This window comes from Pelodiscus sinensis, chromosome 1, assembly GCF_049634645.1.
Source record: "Pelodiscus sinensis isolate JC-2024 chromosome 1, ASM4963464v1, whole genome shotgun sequence".
NCBI classification, from domain to species: domain Eukaryota; kingdom Metazoa; phylum Chordata; order Testudines; family Trionychidae; genus Pelodiscus; species Pelodiscus sinensis.
In genome coordinates, this window is record NC_134711.1 from 308800920 (window position 1) to 308824823 (window position 23904).

General features: G+C 40.5%; 2 long non-coding RNA genes across 2 annotated transcripts; one reads left to right on the forward strand and one right to left on the reverse strand.

The window, feature by feature from the left end:
• Positions 1 to 15909: 15909 nt before the first annotated feature.
• Positions 15910 to 16256, reverse strand: LOC112545023 (uncharacterized). The gene is made up of 2 exons (XR_003088406.2): positions 16215 to 16256; positions 15910 to 16142 (listed from the first exon to the last, which is right to left on the reverse strand). It is a non-coding gene; the product is annotated as an uncharacterized LOC112545023 (long non-coding RNA).
• Positions 16257 to 16365: 109 nt separating this feature from the next.
• LOC142826558 (uncharacterized) lies at positions 16366 to 22772 on the forward strand. Its single transcript, XR_012900765.1, has 3 exons — positions 16366 to 16517; positions 19068 to 19175; positions 20807 to 22772. It is a non-coding gene; the product is annotated as an uncharacterized LOC142826558 (long non-coding RNA).
• The last annotated feature ends 1132 nt before the right edge of the window (positions 22773 to 23904 follow it).

Genomic DNA, 23904 nt, shown 5'->3' on the forward strand with positions numbered 1-23904 from the left:
ATCCGCACAACCTACTTCTTCAGATGAATGGAGTAAGGGGTACAAGGTATAAATAGCAGAGAAAGAGAGGAGATGGGGAGGGAAAGAGAAGGAAAAATAGGAAAAATTATTGTCAATTAGAGTGTCTGTGCTAAATGTGGCTAATAGAGTGGGCTGTAAGTACCCGGTGCTTAGCTTTTGATGTCATTAGGTGTGGAATGTAGTGGCTCATCCAGGTCAGGTCTTTGTTCAAACCTTGATTACATGTGTTAAACTTGTAAATGAACCCAAGGCACTGAAGATATTACAAACTAACAGATTGGGGTGGTGGTGTTTGTCTGTAAGGTTACAGGGCTGTAGAAAAATTGCTTAGGAGTAAAATTATTTTCTTGTTTTCCTAATATAAAATGGACCAAATCAAATTTTCCTAAACAACAAATAAAAGAAATCCCTAACTGAGTTTATACATGAGTAATGGTGAACTATAAACCCCATAATATAGGGGAAGATAACAGAAAAGCAGAAAGACTGTTAACTCTACGATCACTAGTGGGCACTGTGATAATGTGAGCTATTTGTATAAGAAATCTTTTACAGTGTAAAGACTCAAGTAAAGTTAGCCTTGCTGAAGCATAAAGCAAAGGAAATTAGAGATACTCCAGCAATACGGCTACGTCTACACTGGCCCCATAAAACGGAATAGTCATGCAAAGCAGGTAAGTCAGAATAGGGAAATCCGCGGGGGATTTAAATATCCCCCGCGGATTTAAATAAACATGTCCGCCGCTTTTTTTCCGGCTTGGGGAAAAGCCGGAAAAAAGCATCTAGACTGGCGTGATCCTCCGGAATAAAGCCCTTTTCCGGAGGATCTCTTATTCCTACTTGAAAGTACTTGAAAGTAGGAATAAGAGATCCTCTGGAAAAGGGCTTTATTCCGGAGGATCGCGCCAGTCTAGACGCTTTTTTCCGGCTTTTCCCCAAGCCGGAAAAAAAACGGCGGACATGTTTATTTAAATCCGCGGGGGATATTTAAATCCCCCGCGGATTTCCCTATTCTGACTTACCTGCTTTGCATGACTATTCCGTTTTATGGGGCCAGTGTAGACGTAGCCAATGTGTTTTGAAGAAAGAGCAAAATTTCCAAAATTCCTAGTGGCTTTTAGGAATCAGGATTAAATGAATGGAAGTAGAGTGCAAAGTCACTTTATTGTTTTTTTCTACCTTGTTTGTAAATACAGATATTATTTCACTTCAAGTTCAAATAATTGTAGAATGATACAGTATTACACACAAAATGTTGGAGATGTTAATTTACAGTTCTTTTAAGCTCTGTTCTTGGCACAAAACAGATGCTGGAATATTGCCCTTACAAAGTTAATTGAGGATTCCTGCTAACACAGAGGAGTCCTATGATGCGTAGTGGTTATACACTGGTCTCCAGTCTAGAGAGTTGGGGCAGGGTACATGATAAAGGAGCAAGGCAAAGTGCTGTGAGCTCTGTCAGATACACAGCTGGAGTAAATTGGGGTAGCTCTATTATCTTCAGTGGAGTGATACCAGTTTACACCACCTGAAGTCCTCATGCAAAATGATTTTTCTTACTGTCAAGATAGTAGATATTCTCTTTCTACCATATAGTGGCTATAGATTCTAGTGTGTAACTTAGACTATATACACTGTCATACTTCAGGCAGATAATGGTTACCTTTTTAAAATACTTTCCTGGGCATGTCCACAGGACTGGCATACCCCAGTAATTCCATTTTGCTTATGCTGGAATAAATCAGGAATAACTCTCTTGAAGCCAGCACCAGTGCAAAACTAACGGGCAAACAGACCCACAGAGCTAAGTGTTTTGTCTGTTGAGTTAGATGTTAATCAGAGAAGAAGAGTATGTGCGGGTATATTCACAGTAGTTCCAAGTTCTTTACTCTGAACATGTTCTTCAGGAGACTTACTCTTACTATGCACAAGAGTTCTCCACTGCCTTCAAACTTGAACACTCTGATGGGTCCCCTGCTGGACTGTTAGAACCCTGCAGAGATTAAAACTTTGAATTCACATCCATATCTGTAAAAATGAGCTGCCAATATCTGCATCCACATCCTCAGAAACCCAGAGCTATAAAGCAGATATTTACAGATTTGTAGGACTCTATTGATTCTGTATTAGAGCTGTTACCAGAAAATGCCAGCGTGGGGCTCAGTCCACTGAATCTCTGCTCAGCTGTCCTTTAGTCAAGGAGTGTGTTTTGGCTAAGTTGGGAAGTTCACCCTGTTGACCCTGATGGCATCTCTCAGTGCCCTGCCTGCAAGGCCAGATGAGCTCTTTAAATGCTGGTACACATTCTAAGTAACTCCATGGGTGTGCTTAATGCTACCACTGTAAATTCTGTGTAATTCCACTGGTTTGTTTAAAGTCCATGGAAGTCAGTGGCAATCTCTCCATTCACTGCAGTGAGTTTTGGATTAGAGTTCCAGCTATACCAATGTAAATCCCAAGTGACTCTGCTGGCTCACTTAGGGTGAGTCCACACAGCACCCTAAACTCAAAATAAGATATAAAATTTGCACTACACAAATTACGTATCTTATTTCAACTGTATTTCAAAATAGCTTATTTTGAAATTTGGCATGTCTACACAGCACCAAATTTCAAAATAACACACTATTTCAAGGCATCCCTTAACCCTTGTGGAGTGAGGGTTACAGGGATGCTGGAATAGTGTGCCTGTTATTTCAAACAATATTTCAAAATAACGGGCACATTTAAAGACGGTGGGTAGCTATTTTGGGATGTCTCCACTATCCCCAAATAGCTCCGCTGTCTAGATGACATGAGTAAATTCCCAAACAAATTTAGCAAAATGCAGGACAATGTAGCACTTTAAAGACTAACAAGATGGTTTATTAGATGATGAGCTTTCGTGGGCCAGACCGACTTCCTCAGATCAAATAGTGGAAGAAAATAGTCACAACCATATATACCAAAGGATACAATTAAAAAAAATGAACAAATATGAAAAGGACAAATCACATTGCAGAACAGGAGGGGGATGCGGGGGGGGGGGGGGGCGGGGAGGAAGGAAGGTAAGTGTCTGTGAATTGATGATATTAGAGGTAGGGAGAGTGGGATGTTTGTGAGTTAATGGTATTAGTGGGTCTGGCCCACGAAAGCTCATCATCTAAGAAACCATCTTGTTAATCTTTAAAGTGCTACATTGTCCTGCATTTTGCTTCAGCTACCCCAGACTAACACGGCTACATCTCTATCACTATTCTACAAACAAATTTACACTGCTGCTTAGCCACTTGGTGTAATTGAGATAATGGTCAACTCAGATGTAGCTGAGATCAGACTCTGTATCTCAGGCCCTGGCTCTGAGGAGTGATAGAGTTTGAGGGTTCTCAGAGTTGGCCTTCATACACTATGGAATCCTTGGCCTTGGCCGCCCTGGATTTTGGTGAACTAGACACGTAAGAGAACCATAGCTTTTGTTTTCTAGCCCTCTATTCTGCAGAGAGAATTTTGCAAATGAACATCAGTATAAATAGATGAGGAGTATCTTAGGGCAGCCATGTTAGTCTGTATCTGCAAAAACAATGAGTAGTCCTGTGGTACCTTAAGACTGGGGTTGAAAAAAGCAGTCTGCCGAGCTCTGCTTCTGCAAGCTGAGGCTAGGGATGGCAAAAATTATCAGCCTGGTAGCTTCTTCACATCCATACTATACAAAAGTGAGCAGCCCTCTATCATGGCACTTCCATCCAGACTCTGAGCGAGGGCCAGAATTTGTCTAATTAACAATCGTGCTTTGCTACCTGAGGAGCTGAACACAGTTTGCAAACATCGGTTGATTTGAATAACGGGGCTTACATTGGAATAAAGGGGAAAATAAACATATTAAAAGTAGTAATAAGTGAAAATAATTTATGGTGTAAGATTTTAATCCATCCTGATAATTTACAAAAGTATCCTGGAGTGATTTGTCATCCATAAAACAGCTTACAACTGATACTGAATTGCCTTCAGAGGCACACAATAAACAATTGGAAGAACTAAGATAAGTAGTAGCAATGTTCTGTAATTAAATTGAGACAAGTTAACCTGAATTGCATCACTTTTATTGCTTCATTCAGAGGATTGTAATAGTGATATTCTAATTCTTCATAGACTATGAATCATTTATTAAACTGATTTACAACAATTTTGCAAGGTACAGAACTTCTTTGCTAGCACTTCTTATTAATACTAAACATTACAAAGACCATTTCTTTTCAATGCTGCTTTATTAGCACCCCTTTCGGAAGAAATTAATTTGCAAATGTTCAGCTAAATATTGCATGACATCTGTGCAAATAATTTTTTAAGAATGCTTATTTAAAACATTAAGTGTAGATAAAATATCCAAAAAGGGATTGGTTATCCTTAGCCACCAACATATTTTTTGTGCTGGAATATGTGTGTGTTGCTTTCAGCATTATGAGCTTTCCTTAATTGTGGCACAAGCTTGAACTATATACCCATGAGTGATAAGGTTAAAATCTGCTATTTTTAAGATTCTTATTTTAACAATACCAGTTCCAATCCACCTGTGTCAATCCACTCTAAGTTAAGAGAAGGAGTTACAAAGATATGTCACATGGCTTCCTGCAGCAGAAATTTCTCGCAGCTTCATTTGATATATCAAGAATAGGCCATTGTCAGAGATGGGATACTATACTAGACAAAACTATTGGCCTGATCCATGATAAGCCCTAATTCTGTTAGCTTCAGTGGACGCATATCGATGTAACTGAGATTAGAACTGGACCTAGAATTTACAGCCATTATTAATGGGTATGTGGTTATCCTAACTGGTTCTGAGCTTCCAAAGTCAGATGTGTCTCACTTTGTGTACTGTGACTAGTCTCACTGATGTGAACAGCATTACTTGTGGGGTGCGTCTAGACTGGCAAGATTTTGTGCAAAAGTGGCTGCTTTTGAGCAAAAACTTGCCAGCTGTCTACACTGGCCGCTTGATTTTGCGCAAGAGCGCTGACTTTGTAATGTACAAAATCAGTGCTTTTTGCGCAAATACTTTCATGCTCCCGCTCGGGAAAAAGCCCTCTTGCGCAAGAATACTTGCGCAAGAGGGCCAGTGTAGACAGGGAAGAACTGTTTTGTGCAAAAAAGCCCTGATGGCTAAAATGGCGATCTGGGCTTTCTTGCGCAAAATCGCATCTAGACTGGCCACGGAAGCTTTTGCGTAAAAGCACTTTTTGCACAAAAGCATCTGTGCCAATCTAGATGCGCTTTTGCGGAAATACTTTTAACGGAAAAACTTTTCCATTAAAAGTATTTCCGCAAAATCATGCCAGTCTAGATGCAGCCACAGTGACTAAAATGTACTACAGTCTTGGCTGTATAGGGCATGTTAGAGACCTCTTTGAACAGAGTCCTGCAATGTGCTAAGGATGTGTTGTGAGGTTCTTGAGTGAAGTCCCTTGAACTTCACTATGACATCCAGAATATGTCTTTGATGATTTATGAAAAATAAGTCCCCAAAGCAACAATAAAAGGAAATCAAATGCAGGTCTTCTCTAGTCTGCAGTGCAGAGAATGTAAAATGTGTGCACCACCATTTGTGTATTGCATGTACGTTGTTGTCCTTCTATCATGGGAATCTGTATAAACAGATTATACTCCAAAGAGTTACACTTACCACTGCTATAGATAGGCTCAACCTTACAGAAATAAGTGGTTTGCATGCACTTATTGCACGTGGCATGAATTTGACCTACAGATGCAAAACGAGGAAACACCTTTCAGCCAATCTGATATTATTAGTTAGGACAAATTCACTACATCTATGACAACATGCAGAATATTCAGTATTTAAAATAATATGGATATTAATTAAAACTAGGTACTTCATTAGCCGCTAAGAAAAGTGATTTTTTTTAAAATCTATCAATGGCAATTAGTGGCCTTTTTTTGAATGAGCTGGGGTATGCAAAAATTTTAAGGACCAAATTCAGCTCCCACTTACACCAGTGTAGGTCTGGAATGATGCCAGTGGAGTACCTTTGGATTTATAGTGATGTGATGGTGAGAATAATGTGGCCCAAGGTACAATATTGTGTATCATAGTGATATTCTGAATTACAATAGAATCTGAATGGTTGAGGAGGAGATTTTCAAAGGCACAAATAGGAAGCAGTGCATATAAGTCCCATTGATGATTAATGGGAATTATCTGCCATTTGTGCCTTAGAAATTTGTTCCCCAAAGTGCTTTTTGTGTATCCCTGTTAAACAGTCTGGCTCCAGCAGAGCTCTGTTCATTTACACCAGCTGAGGACCTGTCCTAGCATAATAAAATGCTAAAGCACAAAATGGGTTTTTAGCTGCAAAGATAACAAAAAAGCTAAGGTATGATATGTTATCACCATTGACAGCAGAGGGAATAGACATCCGCAGGACTGATTTTAAAGCTATTTCCCATATCTTTTTTTTTAAAGGTTATGAAGATTATGATCACATGTGCAGCTCTGCATAACTGTTCCCTTGGAGACAACGGTGGTTCCCTAGAGAATAGGTGGATATGCCTGGTTAACCATCAGCTTTCTGCTCTTTTTAGCCAAAAGATTCTCTAATTGCTTTTTAACAACTCTCTGTTTTATTCCACCATGTTGTGTCTACCAGCTTAAATTATTCCCTAAGATGGTCCTTTTGCTGTTCCTTGCAATCCTGCTTTCGAAGGGAGATGTCAGTGGGAACTTTGGGTTTTTGGTTGCTGCACAGTCCAATGAAAGAAGAGTGGTCGCATATATGCCTGGTGATATTATCATTGGAGCTTTGTTTTCTGTCCACCATCAGCCAACAGTTGACAAGGTCCATGAGAGAAAATGTGGAGAGGTAAGGGAGCAATATGGCATACAGAGAGTAGAGGCAATGCTTCATACCCTGGACAGAATTAATCTGGACCCAACACTGTTGCCAAATATAACCCTAGGCTGTGAAATAAGGGATTCTTGTTGGCATTCTGCTGTGGCCCTGGAGCAAAGCATTGAGTTCATAAGAGACTCTCTTGTTTCATCAGAAGAAGAAGAGGGGGTAGTGCGTTGTCTCGATGGATCTTCAACATCTGTCCACACCAAGAAACCCATCGTTGGTGTCATAGGACCTGGTTCTAGTTCAGTAGCAATTCAGGTCCAGAACTTGTTGCAGCTTTTCAATATACCTCAGATTGCTTATTCTGCCACAAGCATGGACCTAAGTGACAAAACTCTGTTCAAGTATTTCATGAGAGTGGTGCCCTCTGATGCACAGCAAGCCCGAGCAATGGTGGACATTGTGAAACGCTATAACTGGACCTATGTTTCTGCTGTACATACTGAAGGCAAGTGTCCTGCTTTTTTTCACTCAAGCATAGCTTTGAATTTCAAGTAGTAGATACTTTATTACTAGATGATTATAGCATTGTCTCTGTTTTTTAACCTGTTCTGATTGGTGTGGACTGTGTACTTTCCTCTAAATGTTAGTTTCATACACATGATGTGTCTTGGTGACTTTGGGCTGGTAATGATTGAACAGAAGCATTTGAAATCCAAAGTTTCACAGCATAAAACAGGTTTTTCATATAATTTATGATACCCAAAGTTCTTCAGGTGACATTTTAAAAAAAGTCTGGATAATTAGATTAATGTGTCTACTATTCAATACAGCAGTTAGAATATTATGTTTATGATGGAGGCAACTGCTCAGGAGGGGAATTTTGTTCGTAGTAGTAGTTACATGGAGATATGGGAGAGCAGTGAGAGCAGCTGAGCCATCTGCTCATTCTTTGTGCTTGATGCCAGTATCAGTGTATGTGTAAGGGACTAGAGGATCTGGGCAGCTTTCTAGGTGACTACACCTCTTTAGGATCAGGAGAACATTTTGAAAGCACTTCTATCTAATTTAAGGAACTAGCAAGTCAATTTTTTAGCTATATCTACTCATCTGCATTTGGGGATGGGTGGAAAGAGCCTTCTTGCCCCCTTGTAATATGCTGATATTCCATGCAGGTATGGAACAGGCCACAATTGTGCCCTGCAGCCCTCACTTTCCTTTACATTTGTTCCAAGATTAGAGGTTTTACACCGTACTGTGGAGTTCATGTGAGAAAAGCATGGGAGGGTAAGGTTGAAGGTAGATTCCCATTGAGTTTACCTTGATACCCCCATGACTTACACTGGCTTATTTTAATGGAGTCACACGGGGGCAAGTGAGATGAAAAGCAAGCCCAAAGTCTTCTAAAGTAGGTTTCTTAGATTAAGAGATACCTCCTGCTCTCACTTACCTAAGCCACACCAGAAAGTGTGGAGGATGGGGCATACTGATCATAAAGTGCGTACAACATGAGCTCATAGAAATGTGTAGTAGTGAGCAAGCTGTTCAAAAGCACATCATGTTTCCTTGCCCAGCAAGTGTGGAACACCACTGTGGATGTGCTAATTGTTTTATCTCAACCACCAGACAACAGTTCTTCCCCTTCTCCCCGCCCCCTACACATACCATGGATATAGTGCTTCTTCAGGCCTTTTACCCATCATGCTGGGATAGCACTAACCCGATGCATGAGTGTGATGATCTCCTCTACTTCAGTAGATACAGGTAACTCATTGTGTAGGACTTAGACCTAGGTATCAATAGATCATTAACCCTAGTGAATGTAAGCTGTCTTAGAACTTATATACAGATTTTTAAAAGCATTTTTTCCATCCTGATTATGAGAGCGGATGAGTAATGGCAATCTTATTCAGATATGTATGCCTGAATGCATTAGCAGTTCAATGTAACAGAGTATAAATCACACAGTGTCACATCATGCAGTGAAGCTGCTATGGTCAGGGTGCCAACAGACTGTCTGGGGCCTGTACAAGGTGTGGGGAGATCCCGGCTGTATGCTCCTGGAAGGGGCAGGGCCTTGGGCAGAATGGGTGGGGTTGGGCCTCAGTGCTACCCAGAGTTCATTGTGTCATGCCCCCTCCCCCCCCACTTCCCTCCAGGCAGCCCTCAGAGCCACCTGGAATGCACTGCATGGTGCTCTTGTGGTGATTTAAAAGGCTCAGGGATCTGGTCACCATCACCAGTAGTGCAGCAGCCACTGCAGCTGGAGCCCTGGCCCCTTTGAATCGATGGGCCCTGGGGCAGTTGCCCTCTTCTACCCCTCATCGGCAGGCCTGGCTATGGGCTATGAGATGGCCTTGGTAAACCCCTGCATCCGACCTTTCTATTACAAAATGTGTGTGAATATCAGCTTGGGAGCACCATTTTAAAAAGTGGGAGGATATAACTGATATATTAGTGTTGCATATTATCATATAATATGACTATTTTGACTCTTCCAACTTCTCCTCAAGCAACACCCCAATTTTAGGGTCACACATTCAATGCACGTCGAGTCAAACTGTGTCAGTGTCTGTCTCCATACTCCATGGACACAGAACATAGACCAAACAGTACCATTCATCCCCGGTGAACAGATCACTCTTGTGGATGAGACTAGAGGGAAGAGTAGAGTTTTGGGAAGGTGGGGGAGGCCAGCAGTTGTGCGCACCTGGACCCAGCTTGCTTTTCTTTCTGTTCCGCAGGCTGTCAGGGAGTGAGGGGAAAGTACTTGTATTCCATGCATGCCTCTCACACCTGGCTGGTGAAGGGAGGAGGCAGAGGAGTAAATCATAGAATGCAAGGACTTTCCTCTCGCTCCCTGATAGTCCAGGGAGCAGGAAGAAAAGCAAGCCACATCCCAGTGCCTATAGCTGCTGGCCCCCCGGCCCTCCTAAAACTCTGCCCTTGTCAAGGGGATGCATGGTGGATGGGTTTGGGAAGAAGGGTCCCAACAACCATTAATCATATAATTAGAAACATGTGTGCTTATCACCATCCTGAGCACATGGAAGAAATAGTGGCCTATAAGCTACAGCCATAGGGTATGGTATGGAGCATCAGTGGAAAGATGCTCAGTCTTGCCCAGTGATGTTCCTTGCTCAGATAGGGAATTCAGTCTACGTCACCCATTAGTTGTGAAGCAATAAGCCTCTGTGTCCACTTTTTGGTGTCCTGTTATTGCACGCAGCCCTGAGAGAGGTTGTGGGGAAGCTTCTGGCTTGTCTTTCCATCCTTACATGGCTATACAGAGGCTGCTCACCATCTGGGCCTTAGCTTGCAAATTGTACCCATGTCTGTTTTTGTCTTTTCAGATGGTATACTCAATGGGAACCGGGATTGGCTTCCCCTGAGTCTGGAAAATGTTTTGTGCCTTTTGGATTCTGCCTCCATTTGAACTAAAAAAACCAATTAACCTCCCTTGTCCCCGCAAAAATATAATCAATGATGTAATCTGGCTTACCAGATATTTTAGATGAATGTGGTGTTTTATCTTATGATCAATCCATAGTAAATAAGAATTCATAAGTATAAAAGAAACATCAAGGACTTTTATCTTCTTTGATTATTCAAGAGAGAATTGTTAGACCATAAGGCTAGATCCTCAGCTGGTGAAATTGCTCATAGCTCCATCAACTTGAACACAGTGACCCTGGTTTACACCAGTTGAGGGTTAGATCCTTAATGATAAATCATTATTGGTTAATTTTTGCAAAGCATTTTAAAAGACCCTAACATTTAAAGTACTGTGTTGAATTAGGAGTGGTTTACATGGAAATAAAGATCTTGCCAAGTGGAATCCCCCAAGGCCTGGTTACACCATGTTTACACCAAAGCAGCTCCATTGATGACATTGGAGGTACTCTTGGTTTACAGTGGGTGTAGATGAGATTAGAATCAAAGGCACACATTGGGATCTTAATGCCCTATGCTGGCCATCCTAATGACGAACACATCTCCTCTGTCTGAATAACCTCAGAATCACACAAATAAAAATAAAACACTAAGTAACAAGCCAACAGCTTGCCTTTGCATTCGGAAATAGAACTAGGAATTTATTTTTGTGTTTATTAAGATGTGCTGGACACTTTCCAAACACTCGTCATCGCATTTCCACTGTTGCTGTCCCATAGAGGACAAAAATGACAAAACACTAATGGAGGTCAGAGAAAAGGGATTCAACACACACATGCAAATAGATCTGGTGATGTTATTCATGTATCTTGTTATTTCCCCTTTTTAAAATGTCGGAACTATTCCCACCTACCTAGTTTTTTGTAGGCTTTATTTTTTAATTGTAACACACGCTAGCCTAATTTCTATTTCTCTTTAAACCTCCTGACGGTTGCACAGTTACCAATTGATTTACATCCATGTTTATTAGTATTTGAAATAAGATTAAAAATGCTGAATCCCACTCTTATGCCTAACTGCCCTTTTATGCATGATCCTTTCACATTAACCACCAAAATGCTGACCACTGGACCCTCTTTCAGGGTCTGTCATATGGCTAAGTGTTGCCCCTCATTCCTTTCTGCTTATATGAATATGCAGGGCACTACGAGCCCTGACATGCAATCTCTGACTTCTTGATGGGGAATGGTTCCATTCCTAGGAAGTAGAGAGATCCTCCATCTCATGGTAGAGGACCTGACAGGGAGGAAAGTAAAGGGAAACTCCATTCTGGCTAATTCAAAGCTTTTAAGGTGAGAAGGTAACACTAGACTAGTCCCTGAAGAACACAGACTATATTTCACTCAGTAATCTCTGAAGTGGAGAGAAATTTTTACTTCCAGTTGCATGCCATAGAAGCACACAGAGATTACCTTTTTTAGCAAAAGACTCTTACTGTGTAAATAGACATAAGGTAGGGGGAAACAGAGGTGAGAAGTGAATTGCTCAAGGTCTGTGGAAGAACTGGGTTTAGACGCATGTCTCCTGAGTCCCAGCCTAGCTCCCTAGCTGTTGGATCTCTCTGACAGTACAGTTGTTTCCTTATAGAAACAGTGAAAGAGTGAATGTCAGGTAAATTATCAGTGTTCACTTATATCAAGAGTGATTGGTAAGCCGCCTTTGGCTAATCCTAATGATGCTGAAGTCAGCTCTGCCTCCAACTCAGCAGGCTGCTTCTGTCTCTTGGAAGAATGACATACACAATTAGGCTGTCTTCTGATGGCTATGTTTCTGATACTGCATATGATAGAAGTTGCCTCGTATTAATAATCCTGTGGATTATTACGTTCACTATTTGCAATGGAAATGAAGGCTTAAGCTAATGAGAACAATTATTTCTGAACAGGGATCATCAAAGAGCTAAAAGGGACAACAAAACCCTTCAGTTTAAACTTTGATTTTGGAGTAGGATGTTGGAACCATGCTTGTTGGCTGGATAGGGAGGAATTGGGAAACCTTGAATTCTGTATTTCTAAAATGAATGTGGGTGATGATCCAATATGTATTCACAGGAAATCTCCAGTAGGGCTAAATCACTTGGCCTTGCAAAATATCACCATGTCAATAGTCTTTCCCCAGCTGCTGAGTTCCTAATATGCCTCAGCCCTGGTCACCTGGACCTCACTACTGAGCACACACTCACATTAGTCAGCCACACATGCCCAGGGTGCATTGTCTTTAACTGCACATATTACCAGCATCATGCAAAATGCATTTCCCCCATGGGCAGTTCTTACTGTGTCATAATTGCACAAAAGTCCTTTTTCACTGGAACACTGACAGGGATTTTTCAAAAGCTTCAGGGGGTAGCTGAGTTAGTCTGTACAGGATAAACTTAAAAAACAACAAATAGTCTGGTAGCACTATAAAGACTAACAAAACATGTAGATGGTATCATGAGCTTTCATGGGCACAGCCCACTTCTTCAGATGACCAGAGTGTTGGATGTCCAGAACTAAAATAAGTAGGGGAGAAGGGAGGGGCTGTTTCACTGGCAGGTTTCACATTTCTACAGAAGAAGAAAAGAACTGAGCAGGCTCCATACCCCTTTGTAACCACCCAGAGTTAGAGAAGGGAGCTGATATGACTTCCGGAATAAATTAAAGCAGCCCATGTGGCTGCTTTGTGTTATGGCAACCGTTCCTATCAAGGTTGCCTATGGACTGTGGTGTAGTCTAAAAACTCCATTGCATTGACTGCTATAGGTATATCCCTGACTGACCCCAATCTACTCACTCCTGCCAAATCTCCAATGATGTGGTGACCCATTAGGGAGTGGTGGCCTGTGAAGGGCCACTTAGGTTGCCTTAGGCAGCTTCTGCCTTTTGGGAATTTTCCCATGACCCACTGCAACTTTTTTTTTTATTGGCTGGAGCAGAGTAGAAGGGGTGGAGTGGGTTCCAGAATCAGTTCTGTCAGTCTGCTGTAAAGCATCCTGACTATCATGGTTTGAATAATTAATGAGGCATCTAGAGATCTTGGAGGTGAACTAAAAGTTACGGATTTGGAATTGAGAATCAACTCGCTAGAGAAGAATGTTGCCTTCGTATTAAATCTGACTGCAGCCTCTTGACTACTGGGAGTGTGGATAGCCCACTGTAACACATGCTGTTGTATCACACACATGCATTGCAATGCACAGACGTGAAGTGCAAAGGATACACACTGATCTGGGTCATTATTGCCAAAAAAATAATAGAGGTTATTAATATATCTTTGAAGAAACCCAATTTATTTACCCCACCCTTATTTCTGAGCTAATATCCATGTCAGTGGATGACTCTTCAAGTAAATCACTGTAAAGATTCACCGCAATATCCTTCATTCTGGCTGACTGGATTTACGACCAGTCTAAATCATGATCCAGATCACAGGGAGTGCATGAAGCCCAGACAGTTTCATCTACATTGTCACAGCTAGATGGGGTCTGGCCACTGCTGCGTGCTCAGCAAAGGGGCTCAAGGTAATGCAGAAGGGCAATAAGTGAGCATGGCCATTGGAAAAGGGGCCTATAATAAACTGGCTCACAGTGTGACTTCACATGGCTAACACTAGCCCGCTAAGAGCCACCAGGTAAAATAAGCAACAAAATAACATTTTAAAATGGTTCTTGGTTGAGAAGATTCTAATTTCAATGATCACTTCTGGTATGTTTGTTCAATTTTATCTGAGGCAGAGTTCTGTTTACTTCCTTTCCTGCTAACTGTCTGAAACTGAGATCTCCCGGCATTCCTTCTAGCAGGCTGAGAAGAAACATTACCAGTAGCCAGGTGGTATTAGGAGAGTACTATGTATGGCCCTGGAGACTGAGGTTTTGTATCACACAACAGTTTCAACCTGAAACCTGGTTCTCAAATGTGGATACTTACATTTGTATTTGAAAGAATCATGAGAGGATAGAGAAGTGCTTTAGGAGCTTTAAGACATTCCTTAAATGTCTAAATTAGCCACTTTGGAGTTTGGCAACAATTTTAGGCACAAATGTGTGAGGAGAGGGTAGCAGCCATGGATTCTACAGATACCAGAGTGCTTAAAATTCTTCATGCCCATTCAGTTTGGGTGCATCTACACAGCACCCTTACCATGAAATAACTTATACAGATTGTGTAGCTTATTTCAAGGTAATTTTGATATAACGGGTTTGCTCTTGAGATGTGAAATAGCTCCGCATTGTAGACATAGCCTTTGAGAACTCTGTTGGCACTCCCAGTAAAGACACTGATTCGTACAAAGTGTGGTGCTGCCGAGACATGTATACCTGTCTACTAGAGCCCAGACCGACACCAGAAAAGCCACCACAAAGGAAAACATGACTGTTGCCAACCTAGGCAGGCTTTGAACCAGCAAGTGAAGTGCATAGAGCCATCTAGAAACCATATATTTTTTAGCCTTTTAATCCTAGTTTGTGGTTTTATTGATTTGTTGGCAACAGCTTGAAGATCATTATGTTTTAGTGTACTCAAAATCCACACGTTTCAGTTGCTCTAGCACTGTAGTCACACAGCAAGTCTCCTTGGTTGGTCCCATAACTCCTCTCCACACTTAATTAATAGATTTTAAAGCAAGTAGGGACTACTATGCTTATCTAGCCTGGCCTTCTGGCATATCCGTGGAATGTCATCCAGTAATTATTGTGTGAAGCCCATAACTCAGGGGTTGACAGCCTTTGGCACGTGGCTTATCCGAGTAATCCATTGGTGGGTCATGAGATGTTTTGTTTACCTTGGCTATCCACCTGCACAGCTCCCTGCAGCTCCCAGTGATCGTGACATGCCATTCCTAGCCAATGGGAGCTGTGGAAAGGAGTGCAGGCCACAGGAATGTGCTGGCCACTGCTTTCCTCCAGTTCCATCGGCTGGGGTGGTGAACCCCAGCCACTGGCAGCTGCTGATAGTCAAAGTAAACAAAATATCTTACGGCCTGCCAGTGGATTACCCTGATGGACTGTGTGCCTAAGGTTGCTGACCCCTACCATAACTTACGTTTGAGCAGCTCCATATCTTTGATCAAGGAATCTAATCACTATTTAAAACTTTCAAATGATGAAAAACCCGGCACATCACTATTGGAGCAGCTCTCCTAGTGAATTGCCCTCGCTATTAACAACTTATGCCCTATTTCTAGTCTGTATTTGTCTAGTTTTAACTTCCATCCACTAGATCTTGGTATTTCTTTGTCTGCTCATCTGGTCTACGTTAACAAGGTAAGTCAATCAAAGTCTTGCTAGTTAAGTTACATATGTTATGTAGTTTAAGATGATGCTATTAAGTTAATTAGAAATGTCTATACCATGCAGTGGAGAAGGGAGTTGCCCTCTCATCAACATAGCTTCCACCTCTTGGATAGATGGAGTATTGAAACTGATGGGAGAGCTCTCTTCATCAGACCCACTAAGTTGATGCTATGTGAATCCATTGCAACAGTGCCAATTTATCTGGCAGTAAAGACAAGCCCCAAGAGCTCAGAAATCCTCTCCTCAAGTCACCTTTTAAACTTCTCTTGACCCATGGGTAAACTAGTTATAGCTCTTAAGTCTCTCAGTAAAGTTTGTTTTCCAGGCCCTGTATCATTCTTTCTCTTCCAATTTGTCAATATCCTTTTTATTTAAAGGGTAAATGCCAGAACTGGGACACAGTATCTCAGCATGTTGGTTCCACAAATTCTTCTTTTTCTCCTTTCTGGGCATGTCTTTCTTCATTGCTTCCTCTGCTAATCAACCACCAGAAAGCTTCTTCAGCGTATCAGCCATCCTCTCTGCTGTTAATGTTCACCTTATTGGCTAATCAGCACAGCTGCAACCTGTAAACATGTACCATTTACTGCTAAAGTTTCCCATTAATCAGCCTGCAGTTGCTTCTGATATTAACCCACCTTTTCATCTGGCTCCCTCTTCCCACCATTCTAGCTGTTGTGTTTCATTCTAAGAATCATGATGTCAGCTATTTGTCACCCAACTCACTGATGAAATCATAATGGATTTTTTTTCTTTCTTACTCTTCAAAACTGCCATCAAATTGAAAAATCCCTTATTTTCTCAGCTCTAATTACCACCACCCACTCCTTGTCCACTGGGAAAAAAATTGTAATTAACAGGTTAACCACCCCCCCACACACACACGCACACATAACCACAAGATTATTCAACACACTCATGTACATGTGTGTATGGCTGAGGTATGGCATTCCTGTTATGAACTGATCGTGTTTCTGTTTTGCCATATATATTTTGAAGTGAACAATTACAATTTACAGCACAGTTGATCGTGTCAGCTTTCTTTGACAAAGTAGACTGCCCTTTGTCCCAGACAGAGATCTGCATGTTCTGTATTTTCCCAGTGAATTTACTTTAATGGATTTAAAGAGTTCAGGAACCTTTTCAAGTGTGGTTCTTCTCAGAAAAACAATGACTATAGAACTAGTCTCAGAGATTGCAATACTTATTGTGCCTCAATGACTCGAGTATCTGTTGATGAGTATACAAGTCTGTTGATGAGTATACAAGTAACGGTATGTTATGTCTAAGTACATGTCCCACAAACTTAGCTAGAATCTGAAAGTCAAGCTGTGCTCTGTCCTTCGCCCACATCATTGCCAGTAATAAAGATCTGTCAGGCAAATTCTGTCACCAGTTACATCTGTGCAACCTTACTGTGTCCAACAGAGTGGCATAAATGTAACTAGCATGGATAGGTCCAAGGGATGGAAAACTTTGAATGAGGCTTTCTGGGTGGAAGCTGGTTAACAGTTCGGTTGATGAAGCTTGAGAAGGAATAGAAAAGCTTTGTTCCCCACTTCTGCATTGGGTCTGTAGTGCTAGCTGCAATTAAATATTGAAATACTATAAGACTCTACATGGCCCTAGGGAGGAAATCTGAGGCATAAGAAGGTGCTGTTTTTTCAGGGTTGCTTTTCATAGTAGAATAGAACTTCAGAATGGGTTAATCATATAGGCAATACTTTTCCTTCTCTCTCTCTCTCTTCAAATCACCACTCCTCTAAGGGCCTGATCCAAAAACTATTAAAGTCAATGGGGAGTCTTGTTATTTACTTCAAAGGGCTTTGGATAATGCTCTTACTGAGAGGGTGAATCAGTATCTATCTATCTCTCTATCTCTCTATCTATCTATCTATCTATCTATCTATCTATCTATCTATCTATCTATCTATCTATCTATCTATCTATCTATCTATCTATCTAATCATTGTTGTACCTGAGCCTCTCATGTTTATACTCAGAGCTCTCCTGTGACTTAGGGAATAGTATCATCCTCATTTTACAGATTGAAAACTGAAGCCAAGGTCACAAAAGTGTGTTTTTTGAAGTCCCAATGTTAGTTTCTAAGGTGTCCAATGGGAAAGCATAAATGCCATTTTATCAGAAAATGAACCGGGCAGCACTGAATGTGTTTAGACTGATCAAGTCTTATGGATGCTGTATAATAATTGTAATTCTCCAATACCCAATTGTTAACATGGACTGGAAATGCAGCTCTTTCTAGGTAGCTATGTAAGACTTAAGAAGAATGTAAGCTCTGCAGAAATAAGAAATGGTGGAAAAAGTAAAGGTTATTTGGTCCACTAAGTTCATCTTTGGTTTTATCTTGACTCCACCCCTGTGGTCTGATTTCACGTTCTTCACATTCTTTGGCCTTGTGCCTGGTAACTTGAGCTGTCTGAATCATTCCTGGCTAAATTGGTCCTTATTTCTACTCCCAAACTGACGCTGATTATTACAGATCTATGCATTATTCATAATTGTTCAGTGAACAGTTTATGCAGATAGATTCCATTATATGGGCTGTTCGCAAGCTGTTCACTTAGGGCTAAATTGTGACATTAGGGACCACCTTGCAGGAGGGTTGATGTGTAAGCTGCACTGACTGAAGAGGAATTATGCTGAGTGTCAAAGCTCTGAATTGCAATTCTGGCTCCTAGGCAAAGTTATTTACCATACCTGCAGTTAATTACTGCTCCCAGATCATGCTGATCGACCTACTCTGGTCAGTGAGTGGGTCTGGAAACAAGGCTCTAGAATTAAGCTAGCAGAAAAAATTATCCTGAGCAGACTAGTTAGCCTAAGAAAAGGATGGGCTATGGTTACTATAGTGGTATTTAACCCCAAGACACTTAGAGTGGTATCCTGGGTCTTGGGACACTCAGATCTAGGTTTCACCATAAACTTTTCATGTGACTTTGGCAAGACATTAAGGGAATGTCAACACAGCAGGGCTAACGTTGAATTAAGCTATGCAACTTCAGCTATGTCAGTTGCACAGCAGGAAGTCGGAGGAAGAACACTCTACCTTCAACTTCACTTACTCCTTGTGAAATGAGGGTTACAACAGTCAGAGTAAGAAGTCCTTATTTCGTAATAAAGGCTTGTAGTGTAGATGCACACTGTGTTATTTTGGAATAATGTCAGTTACTCCGAAATAACGCTACTGTGTAGACATACCCTTAGTGTCTCTGTCCAGATTTTCAAGAGTTTTATGTATTGAAATCCCATTGAAATTAATGGGAGGCAGACATCTAAAGACTTTTGAGAATGTAGGCCACCATGCCTCAGTTTCCCATTTGCGAAATGGGGATAATAGTCCTACCTCATAGGAACTGTTGGAATGAAAAATGTATTAAAGATGTTGTGACATTCAGGTCCTTTAGTGATGGGAGCCATATAAGAATGTAGATGTCAAGACCTTATATAGATATCCTTATCTACTCCAGGTGTCTATAGAGCACCTTTAGCTACAGCTTCTAGTTGCATACATTATGAAGAGGAAAATGCATCTGTCAAGAAACCTCCACAGGGAAGAGAGGTGGGCAGCAATCACTGTAAGCATTTTGGACATTGTAGAAAATTGAAAGTTTAAAAGCCTTTTAATATTTTTCCTCATTCATACACAGGCTTTTTACTGCTGAACATTTGGAAGAGTGGGTGTTCCTGCCAGTGACTCAAAAACACCTTTGTGTGATATGTCTCAACCCACAAAATGCCAAGACATTCAATATCATTAAACACATGGGACCAAATTCTGCTGTCAATTAGACAAGCACAACTCCAACAGCATCTATCTACTATGGGGAAAAATTCACTAAAGATTCCTTCACAAGAATTTTAGAAACACAATAGACTAGGGATGTCAATGATGTATTCAAAACCTGCAGAATGTAAGATTTCATTAAAAGAAGAGTACATTTCTAGATAGAACTGGTTGAAAAAAAGCCTGAAAAGTTTAAATTTGCTACCTTTTTTCCTTCCAAGTTCAAACCTTCAGCAACAACAACAAACAAAACTTGAAACATGGAGTTTTGAAATATCCCAATCTTCTAGTAGGGTTGCAAAGAAATCCTGTGTAGCAAACAAACAATGTACAAAACAATGTAGCATTATCATCCTGAGTCTGCTGGAAGCCTGAAACAATGATTCTGAACTGTTCAAAGCCCTTCCCACCTGATTAATCTCAGTGATGTGTTAGCTCTGAAGTATGAAGGCGTGTTCCTTAATGTGAATGTTAGCTATTCCATTGCAGATCATTTTGTTAGATGGAAGAGGAGAGTGAAGCCTATCAAGTGTTAAACTGAGATTGGGAGCCAAGAAGAAAATACAAAGGAAAGGCTGGGGAGAATAGGGAATGGAGAGAAATAAAGGACAGAATAGCCAAAGTCTTGAGTACTGTGTACAGATGTGGTCTCCTCACCTCAAAAAAGATATTTTGGCCTTGAAAAGGGTTCAGAAAAGGGCAACTAAAATGATTAGGGGTTTGGAACAGGTCCCATATGAGGAGAGGCTATAGTGACTGGGACTTTTCCAGTTTGGAAAAGAGGAGACTGAGGGGATATGATAGACGTCTATAAAATCATGAGTGGCATGGAAAGGGTGGATAAAGAAAAGTTCTTCATTAGTTCTCATAATAGAAGGACTAAAGGACACCAAATGAAATGAATGGGTAGCAGGTTTAAAACTAATAAGCAAAAGTTCTTCTTCACACAGCGCATAGTCAACCTGTGGAACTCCTTGCCACAGGAGGCTGTGAAGGATAGAACTTTAACAGAGTTTAAAGAGAAGCTAGATACATTCATGGAGGTTAGGTTCATAAAAGGCTATTAGCTAGGAGGTAGGAATGGTGTCCCTGGCATCTGTTTGTCAGAGGCTGGAGATGGATGACACAAGATAAATTGCTTGATCATTGTCTTTGGTCCACCCCCTCCGGGGCACTGGTGCTGGCCACTGTCGGCCGACAGGCTACCGGGCTAAGTGGCCCATTGGTCTAACCCAGTACAGCGATTCTTATGTTCTTATGTAAGTCCTAAAAGTGAACCTATGTTCTCACTGAATGATGCTGAAGATAATTATGTGGTACTTATTCAATTATGATAATATTTAGTTCATATAGAGAGCTTTCTACCCATTGACCTTGATGTGCTTTACAAATGAGTTCAACATAACAATCTCCATTTTACAGATGGAAGAAACTGAGGCACAGATCTGTGAAATGACTTGCCCAGACCCACCCTGCAGACCAGTGGCAGAGCCAAGACAGAACCCTTGATTTCCAGTCCAGTTCTCCATCTGCTATTCTGATCTGCCTCTCTGTGATAAATAATGAGAATAGCCGCAAGTTCAGTTGCTGCATGAAAGACCATATTCAGTCCTACCATTTTGTGCCTTGTTCCCACTGACCTTAGTGGGAATTTGGCAGGGAAGACTGCAGTCCAAGTTTTATTCCTCCACACACACATGTATCCCATAGGGCTAGCCTGCTTGCTTCCTCTACTGTATCCTTTCTTATGGGCTTGTTTGTTTTCTTATAACAGATTTAGAGCTGTGTATTAAAGTATTTCTGGCAGTAATGCAAGGAACCTACAGACCACATCCTGCATAATGAACTAAAGCATGTTAGCTTACTTAAGTTTGTGACCTTTGGCATAGATCAGTGGCCTACCAATTGTCCTCTATAAACTTAACAGGTACACCACAAAGAACATGGAAATAACCACTACCAAACCAATTCAGTCCAGAAATAACCAACGTGAGCAGGAGCTAATTATCATTACTCTGTATCAATCTGTAAGAATATGCCAGCCAAAGCACAGCTAAATATTATGTGAGTAAAGAAATTAAATTTGGACATGGAAGATTGGTGAACAACCTGGCATGTTTAAATGGCTTTGTTTTCTGGCATTCTAACTCTCTAGCTTCTCCTTAGTTTTTCATCTTCCACTCAAGCTCTGAGGAACCTGGATCATCAGATTCCTTTTGGCATTCTAGAGATAAGACTGGTCCTTTGTCTCTTGCCACCAGATTCTCAGGGAAGGGTGTACATTAATGTAGGGAGTTTTATAGCAGATGATATGCATGTGCCTCTAGAACAGTACTATTTCCTTTTCAATTCTGGTTGATTACTTTTCCCTTTAAATAAATAAGTCTCAAAGGCTGTGTTTTGTTCTCTCAGGGTGTGTGTCCTTGTCATACATCCTGAGGGTCCTTGCAAGATGCTGCGTAAAAGAACCTTTTTATCTTCTCATCAGATCTATTGGCAAGCCCATAACCTATATTACATAAATAACAGTATTAATCTCCTAAAATCAGGCAACACAGATCAGAATTGATAATGGAATTTGGCTTTCTCAGGAGAATGAATGTTACCGTGGAGATAGATAAGCTAAAGAAATCAGGCTAACACAAGCTATTAAATACAACAAATAGCCACAACAGCATTTATATTAGAGGTAGTTGTTACACATCCCAAATACACTATGAGCAGAAATAATTGAATTTTTCCTGGTCCAAATGGTTTTTTGAACCAGCCACGTTAATTGCTTTTGTAAGGCACCCAGATACAAATTGACTTGTTTTACAGATAGAAATCACTAACATGACCATGTCAAATGGGTGTGGGTATGAACTGGTTTAAATAACCAAAGAAGAGTAATTGCTTCACTATCCAGTGAAAGAATTGGTCTAAAGATCTGCAGCAGAGCTATGGAAGCAAATGCTAATTGCCAAAAAAAAAATGGACTTTTAGTTTGCTTGCTGGATTTCTGTAAAAATCCCAAGTCTTCAGTGGATGTGCCTCAAATTTTCTTATTTTCTGCAACAAATAAAAGGTCATTTTATTTTGTGAAGGGAAGGACAGAGGAAATTTCTATGAAAATGTCAAATGTATATAATTCCTGTCCATAAATTGTTCCTATTAGTGGAAATCTTCATGCTCACATGTAAACATTTACAGGATGAAAATGTAGATTTTTGTTTCTGCACTTCTAAAGATTTGTGGGAAATGTTTTCAAAAGCACAAATGTGGACTAAATGCTTAAGTCTTATTGACTTCTAATGTGATATGGAAGCCAATTAATGCTGTGCTTTAAAAATATTACCTCCTGAGAATCACAGAGACTACCTCAGATGTAAAAGGACCAGATCATTGATTTATTGTGCTAAAAATAAAACAAACAACTCAACAAACAATTGTACCACCAGCGACATCTTGGTAACTCACAAGACTTGGGAGGAAAGATGTGTTCTTTCCATTCAGAAAAACTGAATATTGACCATGATACAGAATGGATGCAGGATGCAGAAAAGACTGATCACCATGATTTTACAAGTGATCCAAAACTCCTTTATGGTAGGATGTCAAGTCCATGTCTCTACTATTCCTGCTGCCCTCAGTTGCCTCAGGAAATTGTGCAGATCAGAAATATGCTTCATACAAGTACTGTCTTCTGAAATATCCTTCTTCATAAACCATTTATTGGCCTAAAGATTTTAGCAAAAGTTTTGACTTATTGTGAGCCTTAAAATAGAAAAAGCTCTAAAAATGAATCAGAACAGCACATTCTGATATGAATTATTTTTTAATAATAATTCATATCAGAATGTGCTGTTCTGATTAATTTATTGATTTATTTCCTCCTTAATAAGGGAAGAACAGAAAAAAACAACAGAGCAAAGTAACAAACAAAAGAAATGGGGAGGGAGAAAAAGGTAAAGAAGAAAAGGGGCAAGGAGGGAAAAGGAGAAACATTTTCATTTCCATTTGCTAGGATTTACTAAAAAGTTTATAAAAAGTTAAACCAAATCTTTAAAAATTTGTCTGAAGTCACTCTTCTCCAAAACGCTCATCACCTATTAAACAATCTTGTTAGTCTTTAAAGTGCTATGTAATTTTTTCTTTTGTTCAGGCTAACTAAGTCACTCCAGTTCCAGTCAATACTTTGAGTAATGACCTAGATAATGGAGTGAAGTGTATGCTTATGCAATTTGCAGATGACACCAACATGTACTTTAAAGGACAGGATTAGAAATAAAAAATTACCTTGACAAATTGGAGAGATTATTAAATTTCATCTTGTTGAAACTTTGACAAGTGCAAAGTACTTCATGTGGGGAGGAGAAATCAGCTGCCCCATAATAAAATGGGGACTAACTGGTAGTACTGCTGAAAAGGTTCTGTAGGGTACAGAGGATCACAAATAGAATATGAACCAACAATGTTATGTAGCTGCAAAAAAGGCTAATACCATTCTGGGATGTATTAGCAGGATTATTATATGTAGT